At 43.1% G+C, this 15213-nt stretch overlaps 1 pseudogene; it reads right to left on the reverse strand.

Annotated features, from left to right (window-relative positions):
- The window catches only part of LOC114297351 (heat stress transcription factor A-6b pseudogene), a 266512-nt pseudogene that overhangs the window by 72616 nt on the left and 178683 nt on the right, over positions 1–15213 (reverse strand).

The following is a 15213-nucleotide window of genomic DNA, read 5'->3' on the forward strand; positions in this document are numbered from 1 at the left end:
TACCTCCCACCTTTCATTCGGCACTCCCGAGGTAACTCTTCATCTTCTGCTTTACTTTCTGCAATGTAGGATACAAAACTGCCATAGTTAGCTGTATTCTTTAATTGCTGAAACCTGATATGCCGTAGACCGTAGTTGACTGTAAACATACATACAACTGATATCTGCTTGAGACTGACACATGCACACACACTGCACTAGTCCTGAATCACCCAAACACACGGCACACACTGTATTCTACTGCACACACACTGGTACCCAGTATTTTTCTGAATCTGTCAAATTTGCACACATGCCACATCTGTTCTGAAACACTCAAACACGCTGACACAGCACACGTATTTTACTGTAAGCACACCGGCACCCGGTATCTGCCTGAATCTGACAAACTTGCATACATGCCATATCTGTCTTTTCAAAATTGCATTTTGAATGTTGTCTTGCCATTGTCATTTTCTGTTTGCAGGAGGGTTCCCATACCATTCGCGGGTATGGGAATACTGGTGCACGGGAGTGGTATGACGAGCTCCCTGATGCGGTCCAGCGCATCGTGGATCGGGCGGGCTTCGGCACCTTCTGCCGAGGGCTCTCTAGGTTGTCCACCTGCAGACCTCTTCTTGCCGCTCTGGTGGAGAGGTGGTGGGACACCACCGATTCTTTCCACTTTTCTGCCGCAGGGGACATGACGATGACCCCTTATGACTTCTCGATGCTCACAGGCATCGGGGTAGGGGGTGATCCGATCCCCTTCGACACTGACATGGATGAGTGGACCGCCGCTCAGGTCCATCTACAGGGGGAGGCCCCTCCGCTAGCTCGTCCAGGCTTCGTCCGATACTCCTGGTTCGAGACACAGTTTCGGGTCCAGCCCGCATTGGGGGAGGAGGTGCAGATGACCCCGGAGGACGAGGAGAGATATGCTCGTGGCTTCCTCATGTTCCTGTTCGGGACTACTATCTTCGCCGACCGGGCGAACACCGTGCCTCTCTGTCTTCTCAGCGCACTGGTGGACGTCCGGGACATCTTGCACTACGACTGGGGCGGCGCTGCTCTGGCCACCTTGTACGGATATATGAGCTCGGCTTCTCGCGGCAGCGGCCAGCTGCTTGGAGGTTACTGGCGGGCTTGGGAGGTACATTTCTTCTCCACTTTTCATTTCTGTCCGATATTCTCTGCACTCTGTACACTGCACACACTGCGGTCTGCTTTACACTTGCTGTACACTGTACACACGGCACACACATACATTCTGTTTTACACTGACTGTACACTGCTCACACTGTACACTGCAAACAATACACTGCACAACATACGGCTCTGCCATTTCTGCTTTATTCTGTATATCCTGCTTTATCTGATGGTCATACCGACATCTGTTTTGCAGTTGTGGGTTTACGCCTATTTTCCTAGGCTTGCACCCGTACCAGTCGCGGAGCCTCCTCCGGCTGTTCCTTTCTCGAGTCGCTTTGACGGGGGATGCACCCGGCGACCACGGGAGACATTCGGCTTCTTCTGCCGATATTTCGACACCATCACCCCGGCCGAGGTATGTTTTACTTTCAGTTCGTTTAGCTTCACTTTCCCACTGCATGTTTCAATAACAGTAGATAACAAACTGTCTGTTACTTTCAGATCACATGGCGGCCATGGGCTTCCTTGCCGTCGGCGATGCGGGGTCGGTTCCCTGGTGCTGAGGAGACTTCGCGTTTCCGGATCTTGCTAGAGGGCCCGGTCTGTCGGGCTTGGTACCTGGGGGAGCGTTTCCTACGCCAGACCCGCGGGTTACCTGAGCAGATAGTCCCGGTTCACCCTCCTGCAGAGATGAGGGAGACCGAGGGGCTGACCACTGAGCAGTTGGATGATTACTCCATCGGCTGGGAGGAGGCCGGTTTCCGAGGCACCGGCGACTATCAGGAGTACGTGCGGACGTACCTGATGCGACCTTTGAGCGGCCGTCGAGCAGGGGGGGCCAGGCCTGTAGCATCGGCGGCTGGGGCTGGAGCAGGAGCAGGGGCTGGATCTTCGAGGAGGGCCCGAGTCCGTGGCAGGGGCGGAGTGCGGGGTGGACGAGGAGCTGGGTGGCCTGCCCTGCCCGCTGTGCTGACTTTCCAGGGGCAGGGTGGGGCGACCTATCAGATCCCCTTCGCCCCTCCACCGGCTGGTCATGAGTTCATTGACATCCCCGACCTTCCGCCGGTATGTATCACTGCACTTCGTACAGTCATTTCATTTTAGTTTACTTGATATTCCACAGAATACTAATGCATCTGATACCTTTGTAGGCTTCTTCTGAGTACACCCGTCAGTCGTTGGCGATGAATGCCTCGATGATGGGGATGCTTCAGCGGACATTTGACCTCCTGGCCGTCTACAGCATACCGGTATGTCCTTCTGACACTGGCCTCAAACCATTCATACACTGTTTTGCATAATCTGATGCACGGCACAACACCTGACACACTGATCTCACAGTATCTGAACACTGCATACACTGCATTCTGCACTGTACTCTGTACTGGTAAACTGCTCACGGCATTCATACCCTGTACTCACATACTGCGTTCTGCATTGCTAAACTGCTCTCGGTATTCATACACTGTATTCATACACTGCATTCTGCACTGATAAACTGCTCACGGCATTCACACACTGTACTCGACATTGCATTCTGCGCTGATAAACTGTCTACAGTATACTGATGCATTTCACTTTTGTACACTTTTTCAGCCTCCTTTCCAGATTCCTATGGCAGGAGGTGCTCCAGCTAGACCTGCTGTCCCTGCTCCGGGGAGAGACGAGGAGGGCAGGATATTTCCCCGCACTAGGGGTGGGCGTACTCACGTCGGGAGCAGCTCGCGAGCTCCAGCCCCGGACGATGATGACGACGAGGAGTCAGAGGCGGAGGCAGGGTCATCGGAGGAGGAGACCGGAGACGGTTCTAGCTCGGGCTCTGATGACGATGCTGATGATGCTCCTGGACCTTCGTCCAGGAAGAGGACCAGGACGGACTGACAGCCCTTGGAGTCGCTGGACATAGATGCAGATTTTTGCTATCTTTTCCTCTTTGTACTTTTCTTTTTGTTGGTAGATAGATTACCTTGTACTGCCGCAGGCAGATTTTTGTTTCCAAAACTTGTACATTTGAAAAGATAATGAAATGAAACGGACTTTTTATCTGAAAAAGTGTTTACATTTACACATCTCATGCATTGCATCGCATCTCATCATGTTACACCTCAATGTAAACGGAACTGATTGGTTGTCTGAAAATTGAACACTTGCACTGTAATAATCAGATAACTTAAACAGCCAACAGCAAAATAACCCAAGCAACCCACTGCCTGATTCTTGACACACGGCCCTTACTCTGTTGGGGATTGATCTGCACACAGCCCATAACACAGCATTCGATTCATTCTGCACACGGCGAATTCTCAAACAAACAGCCCAGTCTAACAAGACGGACCTCAAAGATGGAACCGGTTGGAGTCGAAATGCGTTCAAATGTAGAGAATGGCACAGCATTCTGAGCATAAGCGATTTTTGAAATCGAATGAGGGTTTTTCAAGCCGGGATGTCGAGCCTACAACCGAACACAGCGGGGAGGACTCAAATATAAAGGTACACGACCTAAACACAACGAGACACGCTCGGGAGAGATTCAAAACAAAAGACGAGACCGTCAAATGAAAGAGACACGACACACAGACGCGTAAACGAAGATGGGGGACCTCGGACCATGAGGGGCCAGTTCAATCTGGGTATTGTTTCCCACCCTTTCTCATTTGTGATCCTCACATCACTCAACTCTCAAGCTCGGATTTTTCTCTCAAAACCCTTTTCCTCACTTTTTCTCTCAACTTACACCTCTCTATTCTTCATTCTCTCATTTTTCATCCCTCCCCGGGGTGATTGATGGATAAATAGAAAGGTGTGGGTTCATGCTCAATACCGTTAGCTCACAGCTATTTCTTCTGGTGGGCAGAGTGCTCTTCTGGCAAGTACGTCGATGACGGGGGAGAGACAGAACGCCTGGCTCAACTGTGCCCCTAGTTCATCATTTTAACCATTCTTTGTTTTTGCTTTCTACTAAAACAGTTTTGATCAAAATGAGAGTCGGATTAACGTACTTGTTCGATTTTTGATTTGAAAGGCATGCAAGTCAAGCTGCAAGCACTGAAAGTTTTCCTTTTGGATCCAAGACAATGGTCCAGTTTTGGAAAATGAAATAGTTTTCGAGAAAATAGTCAACCTCAGTAAAAAATTTCAAAAACTATTTTTCAAACAGCTGATGCTCAACAAGCATGGAACTTACTCTTCGAGATGCGCAACCTCGGATTGGAGACAATGGAAAATTGCCCCTGGTTTGAAGGGGGTGGGAGGCAACGGAAAGTTGCCCCTAGTTTGAATGGCGGCTCGCGGCGGGTGGTGGCAACGGAAAGTTGCCCCTTGTTTGGGATGGTGCCGCAGCAATCCGCAGACAGTCTTCATTGGCGGTGGTCGAGTTCTTGGACACTGCGATGACGAAGACGGTCACAACAAATATATGGACACAGTCGCCTTTGGAGGGCGTTGGCCACTGGACTTTGAAGTCGAAACCATTGCATGGACTGGGACGCTTATGAAAGCGTTGGGGGCTGGACTTCATGATGAAGTTGCCTACGTATCCCAAACATGGGAATCAAGCCTTACGTAGTTCCGGGTTAAGGTACACTCGGGTATTTTAACCTTCACTTTGTTTGGCTCTTATTTTTGCCAAGGCGCCCAATGCGGGTTTTCGACCTTGCGAGCTTCTTTTCATTTTCTTTTGTTCGTTTCTTTTTCTTTTTCTTTTCTTTTCTATTTTTTTCTTTTCTTCTTTTTCAATCTTTCTTTTTGTATTTTTCTCTTTTTTGTTGTATTTTTCTCTTGCTCTAACTTTTGCCTGGGCCGCCCTTCCGGGTTTTCGGCCCAGTGAGCCTCTCAAGGGTAAAAGTATAGCAAGTCCATGCCAAATGGTTTCTTGAAATTGAAGCCTCTCTGTGTCTAGGAGAACGGCTGTTGCACTGATTCGCGGAGAATCCATCAGGGTTACTCTACGAGCTTCTCCCGGCAAGATCTACTCCTTCTGATTCGGCCTTGATGCTTCTTGATAGAAGGCTACCTCAAAACTGGCCACACGGGCCTTCATGGCGTTTGTCCGTTGAACTTTCTGAACATTCTGAACGGGTTCAAACTCGAAAAACAAATAGGTTGAATCTTGAGACTGAGAGCGATCCTAGGCTGCGCAATCTCAAGAGCGATTCCACACAGGTCTTCGCAGGGCCGCATAAAACATTTGCTTTTGAAAGTTTTTAAGGAAGCGACGAATCGCTCGCGCCGAAGATAGTGTGGAACCAATCTGGATCAGGCCAGGGTCCTTCTCAGTACTCACGCCGACAAGCATGGTTTCATTCATAAAAAGGCTCAGCACGCCTCTCTTTCTCTCAAAATGATCAAAATTTTGCAAAACCCGAGGAATTCCTTCCCCTTCGTTTTCATCACCGCAGTGTTCAAAAGTTTTTTTTTTTTGAAAAACTTAGGTTAATGCTATGAGTTTGGCGCGCAGGAGAGCAGGCGAGATGTACTGTCAGCCCATTCAAATTCTCTGGTCCTTATGCTGAAAGCAAGCATGAAGGTTGAGATAGCAACAGCTGTTTCAATCGGCTATGTTGGTGCGACTGGCCCCTCGGTAGAGACAGACTCAAAACAAAAACAGATAATTACAAAACAAAACGGTGTTCGAGGCAACAACCCCAGAATCACCTGGTATTATATACAACGGGGACTGACTCGATACAACAAGACAGACCCTTAAGCAAAAAAGACTGACTCAAGACAAAGAGACAGATTCAAAACAAAAGACTGACTCGATATCCAAGCCAGGATTTACAAAAACTCGGTTTCACCGGTGCTCAAAAATGCGTGCCAGACGCTTCATCCAAAATGTACCAAATGTTGCCCGCAGGCGGTTCACTTTACATACTCGCAGTATCTGAGCCCTCGAAATCCAGCAACTGGGTGGTAACGGGCTTGCCTGAGGTGGGTGGTAGGATAACCTTGTTATCGATCAAATCCTGCACTTCATGACGAAGGCGGGAACATCCATCGGTACTGTGACCGGACTGCTGATGGTACGCGCAGTACAAGGTAGCATCATGGGTGGTGGGGAGATTCTTCGGGAGTGGCCGGGGCTCCAAAGGCTTAAGATGCCCATTCTTTGCCAATATTAGCAATGCCCTAGACAAAGGCATGTGGAGGTCGTGAAAGACCCTGCGCCCTCGGGGCAGGTACTTTGCAGTTTGAGGATTCTTGCCAGACGCGCTGGCGAAAGGATCAGCTGGCGCTGCCTTGGCTTTTTGAACCTTCCCCGGTGCAGGGTTGGGAACTACCGGAATTGTCTGGGCATGACGGGGCCCATCCCGGTTTTCTGTCTGGCTTGAACTGCCTTTGGTTGGAGCGGGGAAAGCATCATCTACAGCTTTGGTCACTATTGCAGATGTTTGTTGCTTGTTCATCCCTCTGGCCTTCAAAGCCTCGACTGCCCACAGCAGTTGTTCAATAGGATCGGCATCTATCTTTGCCTTGTCTTTCCCTTTGGCCTCAGCCTGATCGAGGGTCTAGGTTGGTGCTGACATGTCGTGGCTATAGCCGGAAGCCACCTCTGGCTGGCTGAGCTCTATCACAATCCGCCCCAGTAGCGGGGGCTCCTGTGGTACAAAATTCCCGGCATACGGTGCCGCTGGCGGTGAAGCCGACATTCCATAGGCGAGGTCTGCCACAGACCTTTGGAGATCGCCTATCATCCCCATCAATTCGAAGGTGGTGGGCTCACGAGCCTGGTATAACTGGGGAGCCCAAACCGGGTGCACAACGGGCGACCTGGGCGGGTATGACATACTGATACTGGCCTCACTCTGCGGAGCGGTCCCCTGCTCCGATGCAGCTGCCATAACCACAATTTCTTCTGAACTTTGTGCCGCCATAAATCTTGCCTCAGCAAAGGGGGACACTGGCTATTCTGTTTCAACTCTGCAACTCTCTAAACTGAAAGAAAAACAGACAGCACTTCAGCCCAAACTGATCAAACACGGGTGTAGCCAAACAACTGTACCCTACTGCTGATCACTGTTCCCAGATTTCTGTTCCCGAAAACTGAACCGATACCCGCGGATAACTGATTCCTACAACTGATACTGATACTGGTGTCCCCAGGTTAGATACTCTGACTTGCAAACTGACATGTGCGTTCCTGTAGAGCAACACCCTAAAAGCACATAGCAAGTAAAGAGAACAAAACACCCCTATATTGGGGTAGGGTTTCCCTGTCCTATTTTGTCAGGAGCCAGGGCTTCACTACGCACACAGCGGTCTTCAAACAACCTAACATCGGGTAAGCAACCTGTCCTAACTTGGAATGGTCACTATGGATTCCGAATATGCACTAGGTCGAATGGTCAAAAAGGGTGCCCCGGAAAAAAAACCGGGGTTTGTGTTCCCATGCTGTCAGAGCCCATAGCCGGTCAGCCTTATGGACATGCCTTGACAAGACAAGCCTCCGGCAAACCGTTCAGGAATGGCAGATGGCAAACACTGTGTTCCTAGGCGCACCAATGCACATGCAATGCAAAGAAACACATAAATGAAATCAAAACAGGATATCATGAGTTCGAGTCAAGCTCTCTAAACATCCCCAGCAGAGTCGCCAGAAACTGTAACAGCGCCCGCGTGGGGCCTCGTGCTACAGTTCGGACTCGATTTGTGTCACGGTTCTAAATCTGAACCAAAGAGTCCAAATCTGGCAAATCGTTTTGAGAAACAGATTTTTTGAAAAAGTAGTGCCAAACATGGACTGCTTTGCCAGATACAGAGTCGCCACCTAAATATTTTTTTTTATGGGAGAATTTAGGAAACCCTGACTCGGTGCCGAAGGCCACATGTCCGTCATCACCGGAGTTGTCTCGGCTCGGGAGCTTGGGTACGATCGGGGAAGGTCAGCTATGAGCACCCCCTTTCGCCCGGTCCGAAGACCGGCCTCTACTAACCATGATATCCGTTTTTGAAAACTTTATGTGTTCTTAAACCAATTGTTAGCCTAGAATTACTATGTTATGCGCGCAGCAAACAAGTATAGACTAGATTGCCTAATTTGGAAATAAACATTGCATATCCGTTTGGTTTGAAAATGCTTTGGAATTTGCTACTCGCAAGTAGGCTAAAATACGGATTTCAACGAGTTTTTCCAACTCAAACAACCCAACCTTCACCCACAGGCATTCAAAGCAGTTTAACACATAAGCATCTAGCCATATGTTAAGCATGCTATTATGGCAACATTCACACTCATGCGATATGCTAAAGCAGAAATACTTACATAGTACTCCGTGCCAAAACAAAGAACTTGTTAGCAAACATGCATGATCCAAGTCCATGTGAAGTGCCTAATGCACCGCATACAAAATGTTGCTAGAATAGGCTCGGCTATCCTAAACATGTCATGTGAAAATGCACAATTATCACGTATTCAGTTTGAAAATTGAAGTATTGATGCAATTAGCGTGATGTACCGAGCCTAATGCATGTAATACAAATGCATGGATGCACGCATGCATAGCATAAGGTATGCTAAAATAAATGTGACCTAATACTAACCATCAAAGCAGGTAAGTAAAAGGGAAGAAAGAAGTGGGGATTGGAAGACATTCACACACCCACACACACTTATTACAGATTTGCCCTCGCTCGGAGGGACCGAATAAATATTACAAATTAATTAACTACGCAAGCTAATTAATATTACAAATTAACTAATTTAATTAACAAATTAAATTAAATTAATTAAAGCAGGAAAGCGTCTCGGGAAACGCGCCACCATGCACAAGCTGCCTCTGTTTTCCTTCCTTTCCTCCTCTGGAGGCTGTCAAAGCCTCAGGACTACATCCTTGGACAGAGGGGATCATCACCGGCTGAATGGAACTTCCACCGGCAGTGTGGTATGGCCGTCGGCACAAAATAGGGTCTGTCGGCAGAGAAAAATGTGCCGGTCGGCACATTACACTGCCGGTCGGCAGAGTATTCCTGCAGAACCTGCAACTCACAGCAACAAAGGGCAAAACAAGGCATGGCAGCATATTTCAAGGCATGTATGCATCAACCATGTCTCTTATCATTGTGATGACTCAAAGGGACATGTGCCTCGGTTCTTGGACCACCAATCATGCATTTCCATGCATGATGGCCCAAGGAAACAAGTATGCAACTTTGGTTTCAAATGCATGCAAACCAATCAAACAAATTAGGCCCAATTCCTATCACCAATTCAAGGAACAAGGCATGCATGCAAAATGCAATGCAACCTAGGCATACAAGCTAGGAATGCAACATGACATGGCAATGCACTTATGCAATCATGCAAGCATACATAGGGCAATGCAAATGGATGGCAAGATGGACTTATACATGAATTAGGCAGCTCTAATAAGGCCTAAAACAGTGGCCATAATGACCAAAACAAGAAGCCAAAACACATGCACACATACACATGATGGAAGGCCTACACTTGGACACAATTTAAACAACCCTCAAGCACACTTAAAAGGGACAAACGAGAGCAACTAGCATGCAACCTAAGCATTGAAATCATGTCATAAAATGATGTCAAATCATATTAAGCAAGACAGGCAAATGCATGTAAGCATGGTCTAAGCACTTGAAGCAAGTCATGAAGCTTTGAAGCATGTTTATCATAACAAACATGGCATGCATTGAACAACCTAAAACAGGTTTTTAGCTCATAACATGAGGCCCAAAAGACCACTTAGATGGCGTCTAGATGGCTCAAAGACAAAGGCATGCAAAGGCACCAAAACATGGAGCATTGCAACATATGCTTTCAAAGCATTAAAGAGGCATGCAAGGCAATCGAACAAGCATGGAAATGGGACTGAAATGACATATAGAATGATCCCAAATCACCAAAACAATGCAAAGATGGCATGCTACACATGCACATACTCAAGGCCAACAAGCCCAAATGCAAAGGAGCTATATAATGCATGCTAAAATCGACCCAAACGACTATGGACAGATCTAAAACATGGCAAAATAAGCATATAATCTTCACAAATACAAGCCTAAAACATGCTCCAACAAAGGCTAACAACCTAGACATGTCAAGGCACAAACATGGCATTACAAGGCAACTATGCTAAACATGCATGAAGTTCCAAAACCAACTTTAAATCATGTTATATCATGGATATATAAGCATGAAAAACAAACCAAACATGCTCAACACACACTCAAGCATAGGCTTCCTTAAGAGGCCAAAATGTGTCCTTTTCAAGGACAACAAGGAGAGGGGATGGCCCTCTCCTTCTTGGGACTTCAAAGGATCATCTTCACCACTGAAATCCCTCAAGATTTCAGTGGTGAAGAGACCTCAACACCAAAATCCCGGAGCTAACACAAAATGGCTCAAAATGAGGCCTTTTGAGGCCTAAGGGTGGTCAACACCCCTCAAACAACAAAACACTCTTAATAAACAATAAAGAGGGCTTAAAAATAGAACTTTTTTATGTTATACAATAATCACAAAAACAGCTCTAAGACTAGTAGAAAATTGATGCAAAAAATAAGGGAAAAAGGGACTAGTTTCTTACCCTTGTAGTCCTCTTCAACAATGGTGCTCCAATGGCCTTCTTGAGCTTGAATCTAACACCAAAATCTCAAAACACACTCTTTGGAACCTCAGCTCCAAGAGGAAGGTGAAACACTAGGTGTTTGTGTGCAATAGTAAGGCACAAAACACCTAGTGTGCAAAATGAGAGGGAAATAGAGATAGAAAGTGTATATCTAACCCTAACCCTAGAAAAACCAGAGCTCTTCTCTGTATTTCTCTCCCTCATAAATGTCTAAGCTCTCCTCCTTTGCCTTAGAGAGAGTTCCTCTCTATAAGCCTCTTGTAAAGCTTACCAAACAAGCTTTGCAAGAGGGAGATCCCTCCATACACGTGTATGGAGGGGAGCAAAAGTTATACAGCTGTCCAAAAATATCTGCAAAAGCAGATGAACAGCAATCGGCCGGCAAAAAATGCCATCTTGGCCAAACAAAGTGACGACCGGCACAAAAAAGTGCTGACCGGCAACAAATAGTGCCGACCGGCAAACTAAATTGCCGGTGGCAGCAAAAACCAGCCGGTGGCATCTAGCCACTGCCGGTGAAGGGTGGGGATGGTCTACAAGCCCCACTCTGCCTCTCAAAGGCAAGATGCAAGTGTTTGGTGCAAAACCAGACACTAAACGGTCGAGTTCGGGGATCATGAGGCAAGGCGCGCGAGCCGAGACCTCTGGGAACTCCAAACGAACACAAACATGGATAATCACCGAGTGTTCAAACGGTGACGTCCAAGTCTTGAGGACGGTCAAAAATGGGGTGTCTACAGTTGGGTTTTGTCGTCTTTTCCTTTGGGACTCCAAATTTGAGGTAGGGATATCCTACTCCTCTCTATGGGTTTTGTCTTTAAATTTTGGTATTTTGAGATGTTGGGCTTGGTTTGGTAATTTTGTGAAAGTTTGGGGCTTTTGTGTAATTTTACAAAAGTTGGGGTTTTATTCATAATAAACCTAGATGCATGTTTGGCAAAAAAAAGAATGATTGTTGAATCATTGATGAAAATGGGACCTAAGGGTTGAAATGTTAATTATGGGAATTGACCTAATTACATTGTTTAATTAATTGGGATAATTAATTGAGAAGAATAAAGAAATGAAATGTTGATTGAATATCCATTGTGCATTTATTTTATGTTTAGAAATAACTGCTTTGGGCTATCGGTGGAGGATAGTCGTGATTGTTGTAGACAATGCATGATGATTAGGTAAACTGAAACTAATCAATGAAATGTGTCATGGAATTTGACGGTTGATAGAATACATTAATTGTATGTATTGGGTGATTGTATATAGAACCAATGTGTTTATATACGTTATGTGTAGAGGAGGAGATAGGGGATGTACTCCGCGGTTTAGGGGAAGATAGGGGATGTACCTCTAAACCGGTTAAGTATTGGGAGAAGATAGGGGATGAACTCCGTAGACACAGCTCATATGCTTGTCTAGAGAAGTGAAGATAGAGCTCATATGCTTATCTTTGTGAAGTGTGGATACAGCTTATATGCTTATCTGTGAATGTGGGATATTGTTGTTATACATATCTGTTGAGAATGTGGTTATAGCTTTTATGCTTATCTGAATGTGAGATATAGTTTTTATACATATCTGTGGAAATGATGATAGAGCTAGCATGCTTATCTGTTGAAAAAGGGAAAATGAAAGGTAACTTAGACTCATAAGTTGTAAGACATAAATATGTGATTTATGTGATTGTATCAGTGTTGACCATCTATCAATTGCTAATATTTTAGTCATTGTCCATGGTTGGTTTAGTGTATTTCTACTGGGCTGTGGCTCACCCTATATGGGAATATCATTTTCAGGTGCAGGAAGCATGCCACCTCCAAGAACATAGCTGGGAGGCTAGTGGCGGACATACTTTTGTCGCTTAACTTTTGATGTATTACATGTAACTTCAAGCCCAGGGCTTAATGTGTAAACGAGTTAGTACTCTTTTGTTGTAACCAAGTGTTAACTTGGAAAGCTGTAAGCCTGTAGGGCATTTTGTTATGATGTTAACATGTAATACTTATGTAATGGAGCTCTAATGAATAAAAGAATGTGGTTAGTTTATATGAAAATGCTTGCCTTATTTGATGGGTTTAATGTTATATATTTGAGGGCGTTACATATATATATATTTTTTTTCTCATTGATTTTTAGTAAAATCATTTCTTTTTATAATTAGCAATGATTAAGGAATTAACTAGCCATTTCATAATTCAAGGGATTTTGATTGATTTATAATTCAAGGAATTTGTTTGATCAAATCCTTGATTCATTTCTTTGCCCCTTATTTTTTTTCCCTCACTTTAATCTTTAAAGTAAGTAATTATTTTCAATTTGCATCAACAACTAATGTCGATCTAAAATTATACAAAAACTTTCATGTCTTTGTCACGTCTCTCGAATTTACGGTGTAACAGAAAAAAAAAATATATAATATTTTTATATCAATGTGACAAAAAATATAGTAATACTTAAAAGGTTAATGTGAGAAATTACAAATTTTAATTCTATGGTTGTCCTTAAGTTTGAGTCGAATATGATATCACATGTCACAAACTGATATCACATGATATTGGCATGACATTTTTCTATCTAATTTGAGATAAACATTATTTATTGGTCTAAATTAAAAAGAATTATATAGCTTGAGAACCAAAAGTTTAAAAAACTAGTAATAATAAAAATTAAAAATCAAAGTTAAAATAATTTAGTAGGGAGAAAATGAAATTGACCTTTGGTTAAACGATGCGTGCACACATGTAAATGGCCTATCTTTCGGCTTTAAGTAAACTTTCCTTTGATTGTTTTTTATGCCCATAATTTAGTCTTACCCAAATATTTACACATTAACCAGATTAGGTATGTACTGATAATAATCCAAAACTGTCCATTTTGATTTTATGATACCCTAGTGAAGATACATGATTTACGGGTTTATGTTTTATAGCTACACTTGAAAATAGTCCATTCCCTTGTCCTAGAAGATTGATTGGTTAAATATCAATATTTTATATATTAGGCAATGAGAATAACTAATGTCACTAATTCACCAATCAAAAAGTTGGATTTTTTTTTTTTTTGTAGTTTGTCTGCAATAATCCTGTCTTTTTTGTCATAACAAGACATACTAATAAAATATAAATTTTAATGGTTCGAGTTAAAATTGAAATAAAATGTTATCAAAAAAACACTGTAATGTTTTTTGATTTTTATATTTTCATTTTGCTCCTTGTCCCAAATTGATTTCTTATTAATTTCTTACACCTTTTATACGTAGAGCTTTGTTATTGAGTACGGGCCAACAATGTGGGCGAGACTATGTAAACTTTGGGCTATTTGTGTGAAGCCGATATATATATGTTTTTGTTTTTCTCATTGATTCTTTTTAAGATTCATTTCTTTTTATAATTAACTATGATTAAGGAATTAACTAGCCATTTCATAATTCAACGGATTTTGATTGATTTATAATTCAAGGAATTTGTTTATTCAAATACTTGATTCATTTCTTTGCCCCTTATTTTTGTTTCCTCACTTTAATCTTTAAAATATGTAATTATTTTCAATTTGCATTAACAACAAATGTCCATCTGAAATTGTACCAAAACTTTCACGTCTATGTCATGTCTCTCGAATATATGGTGTAATAGAAAAAAAATGTAACATTTTAAGTATCAATGTGACAAAAAATATAGTAATACTTAAAAGGTTAATGTGAGAAATTACTAATTTTAATTCTATGGTTGTCCTTAAGTTTGAGTCGAATAAGATATCACATGTCACAAACTGATATCACATGATATTGTTCTAAATTAAAAAGAGTTACATACCTTGAGAACCAAAAGTTTAAAAAATTAGTAATAATAAAAATTAAAAATTGTAGTAAAATAATTTAGAAGAGAAATGAAATTGACCTTTGGTTAAACGATGCTTGCACACATATGTAAATGGCCTATCTTTCAGCTTAAAGTAAACTTTCCTTTGATTGTTTTTTATGCCCATAATTTAGTCCTACCCAAATATTTACGCATTAACCAGATTAGGTATGTACTGATAATGATCCAAAACGGTCCATTTTGATTTTATGATACCCTAGTGAAGATACATGATTTACGGGTTTATGTTTTATAGCTACACTTGAAAATAGTCCGTTCCCTTGTCCTAGAAGATTGATTGGTTAAATATTAATATTTTATATATTAGGCAATGAGAATAACTAATGCCACTAATTCACCAATCAAAAAGTTGGATTTGTTTTCGTAGTTTGTCTGCAATAATCTTGTGCCTTTTTTGTCATAAGAAGACATTAATGAAATATAAATTTTAATGGTTCGAGTTAAAATTGAAAGAAAATGATATGAAAAAAAGGCTCTCATTTTTTTTTTTTTTTCATTTTGCTCTTTGTCCCACATTGATTTCTTATTAATTTCTTACACCTTTTATATGTAGACCTTTGTAAACTTTGGGTTATATGTGTGAAGTCCATATATGTATATATATATATGTTTTTTTT

This window comes from Camellia sinensis, chromosome 12, assembly GCF_055761805.1.
Source record: "Camellia sinensis isolate YWXY chromosome 12, ASM5576180v1, whole genome shotgun sequence".
In the NCBI taxonomy this organism is placed as follows: Eukaryota; Viridiplantae; Streptophyta; class Magnoliopsida; order Ericales; family Theaceae; genus Camellia; species Camellia sinensis.